Source organism: Chiloscyllium plagiosum, unplaced genomic scaffold (assembly GCF_037043375.1).
Source record: "Chiloscyllium plagiosum isolate Xiang-an unplaced genomic scaffold, Cpla_swu_hap1 HiC_scaffold_45, whole genome shotgun sequence".
NCBI lineage: Eukaryota > Metazoa > Chordata > Chondrichthyes > Orectolobiformes > Hemiscylliidae > Chiloscyllium > Chiloscyllium plagiosum.
This window is the reverse complement of record NW_028270183.1, coordinates 77,945,272-77,956,343: the sequence shown is the minus strand read 5'-3', so window position 1 is coordinate 77,956,343 and position 11,072 is coordinate 77,945,272. Positions and strand designations below refer to the sequence as shown.

Genomic DNA, 11,072 nt, shown 5'->3' with positions numbered 1-11,072 from the left:
ACATGTTATTCTTTATTTTTTTCAATAATGTCCACTTTAAGGACACAGTTACCGGGCACTGATCCTTTCTGTAACAACAGTACCGCATTTGCTTGACATGCGAAGGTGGCCTTGATCAGTCGCAAGGAGAGCATTCATTTCCTTCTGTCACAGCGAACACTGGATTCATGATGTTAGTCTCTGTCAAATGCATCCGAAAATGTGCTCTGAAAGCTTCATTTGAACGCTGTCTGGCGTTTCTCAACGTGTGTCAACCAAAACCAGGAATCCTCAATCATAGTTTGGAGCAGTTCACATATTCGAGTTTCGAAGCAGCAGACACGGATACAGTTCGTTCAGTCAACAACAGGAATGAAAAGATTTGCAGGCACAGATGAACTATCGACTCTTGTTCTCATACTGTTACTAATATTACCGTGTGGCCTGAAGTCAAAGCCATGTTGTAACTGAAAATGAGGAAATCACAGACAGGCTGCCGAATGACACAGTATGTATTTTGTTTTCTTGTTTTCACAGAGTTCCAGGAAAGTATGACAGCGAGGGAGAGGAATGCAAGTCAAGTGCAGCTCTGGTGAAACACCTTCTGTCTGATTCAGTCATCAACAAGGAACGTGAATGCGACTAAAGCGGGAAACATTTTCACAACTCGAACAAAGAGCAATCACGAACAGTGACCACCTCTTTGACATCTCAGATCGCCTTTGACCTTCCCTGAATATGTATAGAAACTAATTTTTGAACACCGCAAAGTGAGAACTGTTTGATTTACCGACAATAAGTGAGTCGCATTTCCTTGATTCCCACATAGGTTTCCAACTCAGCTTGCAGGCTGGTGGCAGTTGCTCTTGGCTCTGCTGGATAATGAACTATTATGGAGAAACAAACGGAAAGTTGGAACTCTTATTGGGTCTGGGTTTTGAATAATCTTGCTTCGCGTTCTGCCATTCTCTGATTCCAGTGCAAACCCAGTTTTTCAGTTCATCCGAGCAGCTGGAGAGTCTGCGTTTCTGGCAGGAGCAGAATTCATCATCTCCAGTGATCACTTTATCTGAGGAGAGAAAATGTACAAAGTTTCATACAGCGACTAATCGGAATTGCATTCCGTTTCAGCATGGTAGCAGGTATGGGCTAGCAAATTCAAAGCCAGATTTGCTGATGAGTACAACAAGCACGACCGCTCAGATAGAGCAATTCCTTCCCACCGCTTATTCTGCAGAAATGGTGCCGTTGTTGTGAGTATGCTGCAGGGTATCATCAGGTACATGCTCTTGGGTTTCCGGTTTTGGCCAGTGTGCTCGCGTGGCTGAGCAACCTGAGACACTGATTTCAGATTCCACTTCTTAAGAAGGCTTGTGTTTGCATCCTTGCGCGGCCACGTGTGCTAATGCATTAAGCTGGCAATGTTTTGCAGGGATGAGTTTTGTTAAAGTTGAACAGAAAAAAAAGCAGTCATTTCTTCTAACCCGGCTGTGATGTGGCACAGCAGAAAACAACCAACATGTCAGTGCCCATGTTTTCCCCTTCTGCTGTAGTTGTCACGTTCCCCTCCAGATCGAAAGGCCACCAGCATAATATACGACTCAAAAACAGGCTGCGACAATCTTTCATATTCCAGACAATTTTGTTTTTTCACCGTTTATCTGAAAGTGTCTGGAGATATTTATTTCCCTGTTGATGTGAAATTTGGTTCTACATTGAATCTGCTCGCAGTTTTCTGTTGTTGTTGCGAAAAGGAGGGAAATTTCGATATGAAACTTGGTTACTTTTCCCTAATTTCCTTAATTTCTGTCCTGATGAGAGAGGCTGGTGATTGGTCCTCTCGATCCGGTGGAGACATCAGCCCAATTGTTAACCTCATCTAATCGAGACTGTAACTGGTAATCTTCACTTTTCATGGTTCATTGTTAGTCAGTTCTGATTCATGTTACTTGAGCACTTTCCTGGACGTATTGGTGCACTAAGGCGCCAGTACGTTGAAAGCACCATTTGGGTGAGTTACTCTTTGTCGGGTCGGTGTGGACCAGTTGCACGGAAGGGCCTGTTTCTATACTGTAGGGAATCTTATCTAACCATCTTCCAGAAAACTACCGCAACGCACTGACTTAGTGATGAATGCCTATTCACACTGTTGATCGCCACTGCAGCATCTCAACCACTCTATATGCCAAATTTTCACGTTTATTCTTTTTCAACATTCCTGTCAGTATAAAGATTCATATGCCTTTGAAATGTTGAGAGTGTACCAGATTCCACCACTAAATCTGACAATTCATTCCAAACACGCAAAACATTCTGTGTGAAAAAAAAAATGTCCTTCAGATCCCTTTTAAATTTTACCACTCTCCCCTTAAACCTGTGTTCCCTTGTTTTGAACATGCCTGTCTTGGGAAGAAATATTGATTGACCATTTACTCTGCAGTCTCCCTCATATTTATACAAACCTCTGTAAGCCCATCCCTAAGCCCTCAAGCTCCAGGGAAAATTATCATATCCTATTCAGCTTTACGCCACAATCCTAACACTGTAAGCCTTGCAACATCCTCATACATATTATCGAACTTGCGCCAAGTTCGCCATTGAAAGGGCGTGTGTTAAAGTGCCTGAAGTGAGGCGATGCTGAAACACTCATCCTCAAAAACGTGGTTGCGGGTGTTTGTGTGGCAGCGTGGCAGAGGTGTCGAAGGAGCTGTCTTTTAACTTTCACCTCGATCCAGTCATTGATTTGAATTCGCACCACGACTAGAACCACAGGTGAAGACGGGAACTCTGTTTATCATGAAAGACCTATAAACATTGAGATGTCAGGATTTGATCCCATATTCACAGGAACTTTAACGAACTTAGGCTGAGGGACTGCCCAAGCTCAACGATTCAAAACCATGCGTGCATTTACTTGACTATTCGAACACAGGAACTCGGATTCATTTTTGTGTGTTTCACAGTTACTCGGAGAAAATTTAAAACAACCTCCGTTTATGCAGCAGATTTCAAAGCTGGATATTCTCCACTGAAAATGCACAGGGAGAGGCAATTTCTTATTGTTTTTGTTTTAAACTGATAATTTAGACTGTTTAAACTGACAGGATAACGAAGATCTGTCCATCGTCTAGAACACCTTTAACCGTATTAATATCCGCAAAGGGAAACTCACACTAAGAGGAATGGTCTCATTGTGGTGAATTGTTAAGGCGTGGTGTGTGAATCAGAGTGAATAGTGGTCAGTAAATACTGACACTGACATTGAACGTTGCAACGCCAGCTCCTCACTCACTTGCAGTCTCATGCCTCCCAGTCATCATTGCCTTTCATATTTTCCCCTCGTCCGTTCCACTTCTCAACTTATTCCGAACTGCTTGCAAGTCTTTCCTTAGAAACTGCAGCTTTAGGAAACGCATTATTGGGGATAAAGTGATGCCTCAATGGGATGTGATGCACCGTCAATCCCTAATTACCCGAGAGATTGAGATTTTGAGTTACTCCGCAGAACCCTGGATGTCCTCAGTAGCGGGGTACAGGTATGATGCCACGAGGTAAGGATTTAGACCTTGTGACATTGAAGGAACAGCTGGATATTTTCAACTGGGAAACGCGAGATCCTTGGAGGGATAATTGCGGTGATAGCTTTCGCTTGTATTTGCTGCCATTGTCCTTCCAGACAGATGCTGATCGATGACTGAATTGCTCTGGCAGGTTCCCTGTGTGTGTTCTGTGTGCAACCAGGATTTAGTTTTCATTCGGATAATTCACAAGAAGAGACTTAAATCTTCACTTCCTGACTGGGAATTAAAGCCTGTTCTGGGCAATATATCTCAGACTCGTATGCAGCGATGTCCATTGATACTGCAATAGCATTTGGGACCTGACCTGTACAAACGCCTGTGCCTGCTCTTCACGTCATAATCGTCTTCTCAGCAGCTTTTCTCTCTCCAAGTTTCCAAGTCGGTTCATAATATCGCCCTTGGTTTCAATTTGAAGAAGGCAATGCTATGATAATCTGATGTTGTTCAGCAGATATACTGCAGCAAGTTAAGTAAAGACTGATGCGAACACGAGCTCGTTTTGAGCTGTGGTGATGTGTCGGCAACAAGAAAGGCATCGTTCAACTCGCATCATTCCGGATGACGGGGTCGAAATGACCAGTGGTTTCTTGCTGAATTAGTTCATGGTCTGGAATGTAAAAAACTTCAAATATGAAAGTACAGCGACAGGTAACGGTTCACAGAGTGTGGAATTCCAAGTGAAACAGTGACGGTGATTATATTTGCTGATTTCTCACCTTGTGATTGCTGTTTCCATGATGTGGGCGTTTACATTACATATAGACAAACTGTCACAGCCAAACCTGGTTTTTGGGTCAGTGACGGAATTGGTAACACGCCTTTTACGTCGAGTTAGGGAATTGTCGGTTCGCATTTAAAATCGCGAGGATGCAGCATGTTCGTCCATTCCTGTTGTCTGTCAGGAACGGAAGGAAATGGGTTTTCTAATTCACAGTTTCTTTCGTCCACTTTAAATTCTAGCTCAAAGCAACGTCTCTCATTGTCTGTCGATCTGGCTTTGGTTTAACCAAAATCTGTCTTTTAGCGGTTGAACTTGCATGTTGGAGTGGACAGCTGAAGTGAAGCACAAGGAGCTGGTCAAATCCTGAGAACTCTGCCCCTCTTGTGTGTCTCTTTCTGTGGAAGACACGACGTGGGTAATACCACAATGTGACTATGTCAAACTTCAATCCCATTGTTGTGTCATCTAAGATCAAAGTGAGAACCTCACTGCCATTTGCACTGGAAACATCAGAACACATAAGGTTATGGACCAAAGCTGGAAACTGGGAATAGAATAGATGAATGTCTTTAAACCAGACTGCACTATGGGCCAAATGGGATTTTCCATTCTGCAAAACTTGAAGACGAGTAGAAAACAATCTGCAGTGAAACTGATCAGAAATGAAAGGGAAAAGCCATTTCATTGAGAATAAGTGCAAGAGCAGGGAATGAATGTTTTATTGTGCAAATATATCATGGTAACAGTATTTCTCACCACTGGTCCGATCCTGGTATGCTTGGTTTTGTGCCAGGTTATCAAAAATCAAAAAGATGCAGGTTTTGGAAATCTGAACTAAAAACGAGAATTGATAGAGAAACCCGCTGCACTTGGCAACATCTGCAGAGAGAAACAGATTTTTTTTTAGAGTGACAGAAGCAGGTTAGTTATAGATGTCCAGATTATACTGCTGGGAAAATGATAATCTTACCTGTCGAATCAGGACATTTATCAAAATCACTCTTGAGCTTACAAACTTCGAATTTACAATCTTAAAAGGACTTAATCAGTTATCATGCCACTTTCATTATCCTGAGCTGGTGGAAGGCTATGTTTTAATGGCTACATTTCCTTTTGCTTTCTGTTATTTAGCAGTCACTTCGAATGGAGAATTGTTTCTTTCAGTGTCTACCTCAATATGTGTCTCTCTTTTTCTATATTTCTCTCTGTATCCTACTGGGCATTTTTCACATTCTCTGACACGCTAGCTGTCCATATCCCTCATTTCTCATTTCTGTTCTTTGAAAAGCCTAGACATTCAGAGACAGTTTGAGATTCGAACTGCTGAGAATCGGTCGAAGTAGTCTCACATTCTCTGGATAATGCATCTTTCACTTCGACCTGAGGCAAGGAGACATTTCTTCCTCAAAATTTAAAGACCCTTTTGAAGTTAAAGTTGAATTCCTTATCCAACAGAAAAAAGAAAGTAATTACACGATAGCTGAAGAAGAACAAGGATGTATTTACTGTTGGTGTACAACGAATAAATGGTGACAGCAAGAATGAGGGTGATCATGTCGTGGTGTCAGTGCCATTACCACAACATTTCCCGGGAATTCTGCTGTATCTCCTGCCTCACCACTTAATTTCCACCAAACTGGGAATGAAGGAATGAGAATAAGAGGATGAGAAGCAGAAGTGCTTGTGGAACTGCGGGAAGAATCTCCAGGATAAAATAGTAGTTAAAAAGAGCAACATACACTACTGGATTTAAACCAGGAAAATGGAGCAGGAACGCGAAATCAGAACTTACCGAAATTCAAACAGGACACTGAGTTTCTCAATCAGCAACACAATATTTGCGAGAAATAACGAGCTTTCAATACAATGAGCAGGCACCCGTGTGATGGGAGGTGCTTTCACCAGCGAAGCCACGGCGCCACGTTAAAAGCCAGATTTCTCGTCCATATGTGCAATTCCTGAAACACCTGATCACAGGAATTCGAAAACGTGTTTTCTTTATTCGCGTTGCTCAGTATGAATGGCAATCAAACTCTGCTTGTGCAAAAACAGATATTTCAATGCTGAGCATGCCCCACTGAAAACGCACAGAAAAAGACAGTATCCTCTTGCATTGGCAACCAACAGATATTTTCATCTGTCACCACTCTGTGAAAGAAATTCGCCCAGGGAATGGCAGGCTGACCCTCCTGTATCTGCGTGACTGACACAGGTAAGAGCAACTAACCCAACTCTGTCAACGTATCTCCCTCAGGGAAGAAGACGCTGACCCCTCTCTGGCCATGTAGCCCACCCAGGAAACAGCAGACTAACCCCACTCTGTCTATTTAAGTTCACAAAAATCCTCTAAAGTACGTCCTATCCAGACACTCCTATTACAGAGACATCACTGTCTCTGTAACCGTGTGCGTTCAATGGCGATTCCAAATAAGCTGCAAATGTTTAGAATGTGGCAGCAAACCAGAGCAACCACCCAGAAATTGGGCGAATGTGCAAACTTCCATCAGGCTGTCACCTAAGCCTGGAATGGAAACCAAACCCGACAGCAGTCGTGATTATAAAATGGCAGAACAGAAACCTAGCAAAAAGAATTGCGTCCCTGTGTGTTGCAACGATGCTGAGTATTAATTAAGCCCCCCTTACTGTAGTTAATTTCCATTTTCATCAATGCCAACCTTCTTCAAAGCAAAGCACGCACTTGCTTTTTTCAGAGTTCCTATATCCCGCTTTCATCCCGCTTTTTACCGAATCATATTTCTGACTTTACAAACTACGTCAAACAACTGCAGAATGAGCTTTGTTCCATTCTCCACTGATGTTGATGGTAGTAATCCGGCATATTCGAGTAGGACCTGAGGCACTTGCGGGTGGTGTATTCGCGGTATTTTGGCTTCTTTTTTTCATTTTCGGTCTACTATTTCGAGTTCATTGCGCAGGCTTCTGAAGAACACTTTTTGGAGTCGAAATGGTAACTGTGTTTTCTCTCGCAAGACAGACGTAGCTTTATTTCTGTTCTCTTATAAATTGATCTTCTTCTGATCTTTGCAAGTGAAATAGGGTGCATTACTATTGCTCGGTTTTAGTATCAAAATCAAGAGAAACATGAAGGAGAGAATATCAAAGAACACAACGTTCTCAGTTGTTAAGATAATTTTTGCAGCAATGGTGGACATGAAGGTCAAATTAAGATAACGGTTCAAGAACATTTAGTCTGTGGAAGTGGTATGTGACTTTAATTCCAAAATATGTTTCTGTTCTTCCAGTACATCTTTTTGACTCCCAGAAAATATTAATTGTTTTCTGTATTCACTTTGTTTCACGACATCTGTCTTCTGGTCGACCAGGGACAACTTGAATTTGCGTCTGCATTGGATAAGATTTCGCTCTTTCTTTCGAGAAGCAAACCTGTGCATTATGTAACACTTATCATGCTGATGGCGAAGAAGTTCAAAATGAATTACGGTTTATGGATCATGAGCAAGAATGAAGTGATCCACTTGCGAACAGATGTCACCACGCCCTATTCCTACATCGGGCCTGAACGGTCCATTGGCAGAGTCTGCAGACAGGAAATGTCTAAGTGACTAGTCCTTTGTTCAGTTTGATTTGATACCAATGGTAGTGCTGTTTTGGTGCAGAAATGTGTTAACATCTCTGACGTTAGAGTCAAAATTTAAGTCACATCTACTCCATGGAGTGTCTTCGCATATCGGTACATGCTGACATGGAAACATCTAATCTGACAGCAAAGGTTTTTTTTCATTAAACTGGGAGTATGTTTAACTAAGCAATTCAGACAGCCAGGATGAATAATTGGCATTTGGTTCTTCAAGCTGAGCTCTCCACACCAACTGCTCCAACGAAGCCCGTGGATAAGTTCCCCATCGATTATTTTGGTCAATTTTAGCCTCAACAACAACCTATTGTTCTGAACAATGCTACACCACAAGCAGAGGGCTAAGTCTGATTTTCATCGTTAATTTTCAATTTCAGTTCTTAATGCACAGTTTCTTACGAATGTGGACAGCAGAAGACCGTTAACATTCCATTTCTAATATTTCCAGAAAATTCTACTCCGCTGATATCGCCTTGCCTTTTCACATCGCAGGCCAGGAACCTGGATCAGTCGAGTTCCTTTCCACACACGGAGTTGCTTTTTTCTAATTCATTGACTGCTGATATAATAGATTATTGGCCTTGAGAGTGAGCTGTAAATTAGGTTGAACTTTCTCAGCTTGACTTTCAACTGATCCTAAAAAAAAAATTCATCACCTGCAGGTAAGTGTATTGCATTGCTTCTTGTTTTGCTGAATTCCACCCCCCGAACATCCAAATTTCACGATAGTTCGACAAATGTGTTGAAACTGATTCGTGTTGGAAGTTGGTGGCTTTTTGTGTCTCGACATATAATTTATTCAATTAGATGACTGGGTCAGTCTTGAAATTACTTCGGATTCTTCACAGTTGAAAATTTACTTTCGATTGAATGCAAAGCTCAAGCTCCACGAAATTCAAATCCTGCAAAGGAATTAATGACTTTTAAAAGATTCAACGCTGTGAACAGGATTCGAACCTGCGCAGGAAAACCCCATTGGATTTCAAATCCAACGCCTTAACCGCTCGGCCATCACAGCTGCAGCGAGGACGTCAATTTTCACAGTAAAACAACTGAATTCATTTGTTGGAAGAACAAATTGTCAAGACCCAAAATTTCGCCAAATCCTTTGCAGAGACCCAGACGAACGTTACCTTAGCAGATTGACAGGCTTTCACCGCAAACTAGATTCTGACACAGCTGAAGTTGAGGGAATGATTCTTCGTCGAATTATAGAGACACGGATGTACACCACGAAGACAGTGAGACAATGTACATCATTGTCTCACTGCGTCCGATCGATTTTGACTCAATTGCTCATCATCTGGTTCCAAATTATATATGCTGTTGTGTTTTAATATTCATCGAAATATGGTATTAGAAAAATTGATGCTAAGTCCATAAACACTAGCTACATTAGTAAAAAAAATCGGAATTAGAAAGAATGCAGAACCAATTTACAGAAATGGATCCAGCAACTTATTTGTAAGTTCTGACATCAGGTAATGAACTTGTGAGCACAAGAGAGGAAGACTAACCGAAGATTTGGAACTTGAAATCGTCTTGACGGAATTATTTGCAAAGTTTTTGCAGTTGTTCTCGAGTCATCAAGTCGTTGAACAATACAACACGGAAAGTGGCCCTTCTTTCCAACTTGACCATGGTGGACAGATATCCTAAATTAATAGGTCCCATTTGCCAACATTTGGCTCACATCCCTCTAAACCTTGTTACTCATATATCCATCCAGATGCCATTCAATGTTACAGTTGCATCAGACTCCACTAATTTCTCTGGCATCTCATTCTGGACACGTCTGAAAAAGTTGCCCCTGACATCCCTTTTAAATCCTTACCCACTAATTTAAAACCGATGTTTTCTAAATTTTGACTTCCTCACCTGCCGGAAAACACCTTGACGAGTCAACCTATCCATGTTCCTCATGATCTAATAAATAGCAATGATTTGACTTTATCATACTTGTCAGGAGGGAAATGTGTGGAGATTATTTGTCGAAGGTATGAAGTCGAAAGTCTTTTGTACAGATTTTTAGAAATGCATCTTGGAGAAGTTTTTAATAAGTCATTGAAGTCTAGTAGCAGTTGTAGAAGTCTGTTGTGAAAGCTGCAGAAGGATTTCAGGGCACGAGAACGAAGCATTATTTCCAATGTATGGTGGCTCAGTTCGACCGCACTTGGACGACAGTATGAGGAATTATAATCCTCAATTTAGGAAAGATACTAATGCCATATGAGGAATACCACGAATGGTGATTAGCCTTGATATCTTGGTTGAAATTGGGCAAATCCCGCCTTTTCTTAACAGTTTCAAAACAAGAGAGGTAATCTCATTGAGAGTTGCAAAATATTTGAAGAGATAAACAAGGTGGTGCAATTAAATTTTGTTCCCTCATTGGTGAATCTAGAAGCAGGAGAGGACAATATTAAAATGAAGCATTGTGATGTATGACCAGGATGAAAACTATTGATTTTTGTCTTAGCCTTGAGAAGTCTCACTATTCAGCACTACAGTGAGCCTTGGATATTTGGTCTTTGAATCCATCACTATCGGCCTGACCAGCTGACACTTACTGCATCACTATAGACCTGACCCCTCACACTTACCGCCTTAATATCAGTGTGAACCCCTCAAACTTACTGCATCACTATCCATCTGGCGCCCTCACATTTACTGCGCCACTTTCACTTCGAGACGCTCATTTTGACTGCCTCACTATCAGCCTGACTGCCAAGCACTTACTTTGTCACTATCAGTCATGCCCTTACACTTCCTATGTTACTATCACCCTGACCCCTTACACTTACTGTGTCACTATCAGCCTGACTCCATCACACTTATTATGTAAGTATCAGACTGACGCCTCACACTTACCGTGTCACTGCAACAATGCCTCCTCAAACTTACTATTTCACTATCACCTTGACCCTCTCACATTTACTGCGTCACAATCACACTGACCACCTCACAACTACTGCTTCACTATGAGCTTCAACACTCACACTTACAGCGTCACTACCTGCCTGACTCACTCACACTTATCACCTTACAATCAGCATTACTCTCTCAAATTTATTTCATCATTATAAGGCTGAGGCACTCACACTGACAGCGTCACTAACAGCCTGACCCCCACATGCTTTCTGCGTTGGTATCTCTCTGATTCCCTCAGAATTAC

At 41.8% G+C, this 11,072-nt stretch overlaps 1 non-coding gene across 1 annotated transcript; it reads right to left on the bottom strand.

Moving 5' to 3' along the window:
• Window positions 1–8,833: 8,833 nt before the first annotated feature.
• On the bottom strand, window positions 8,834–8,915 carry trnas-uga (transfer RNA serine (anticodon UGA)). The gene has a single exon. It is a non-coding gene; the product is annotated as a tRNA-Ser (tRNA).
• Window positions 8,916–11,072: the final 2,157 nt, after the last annotated feature.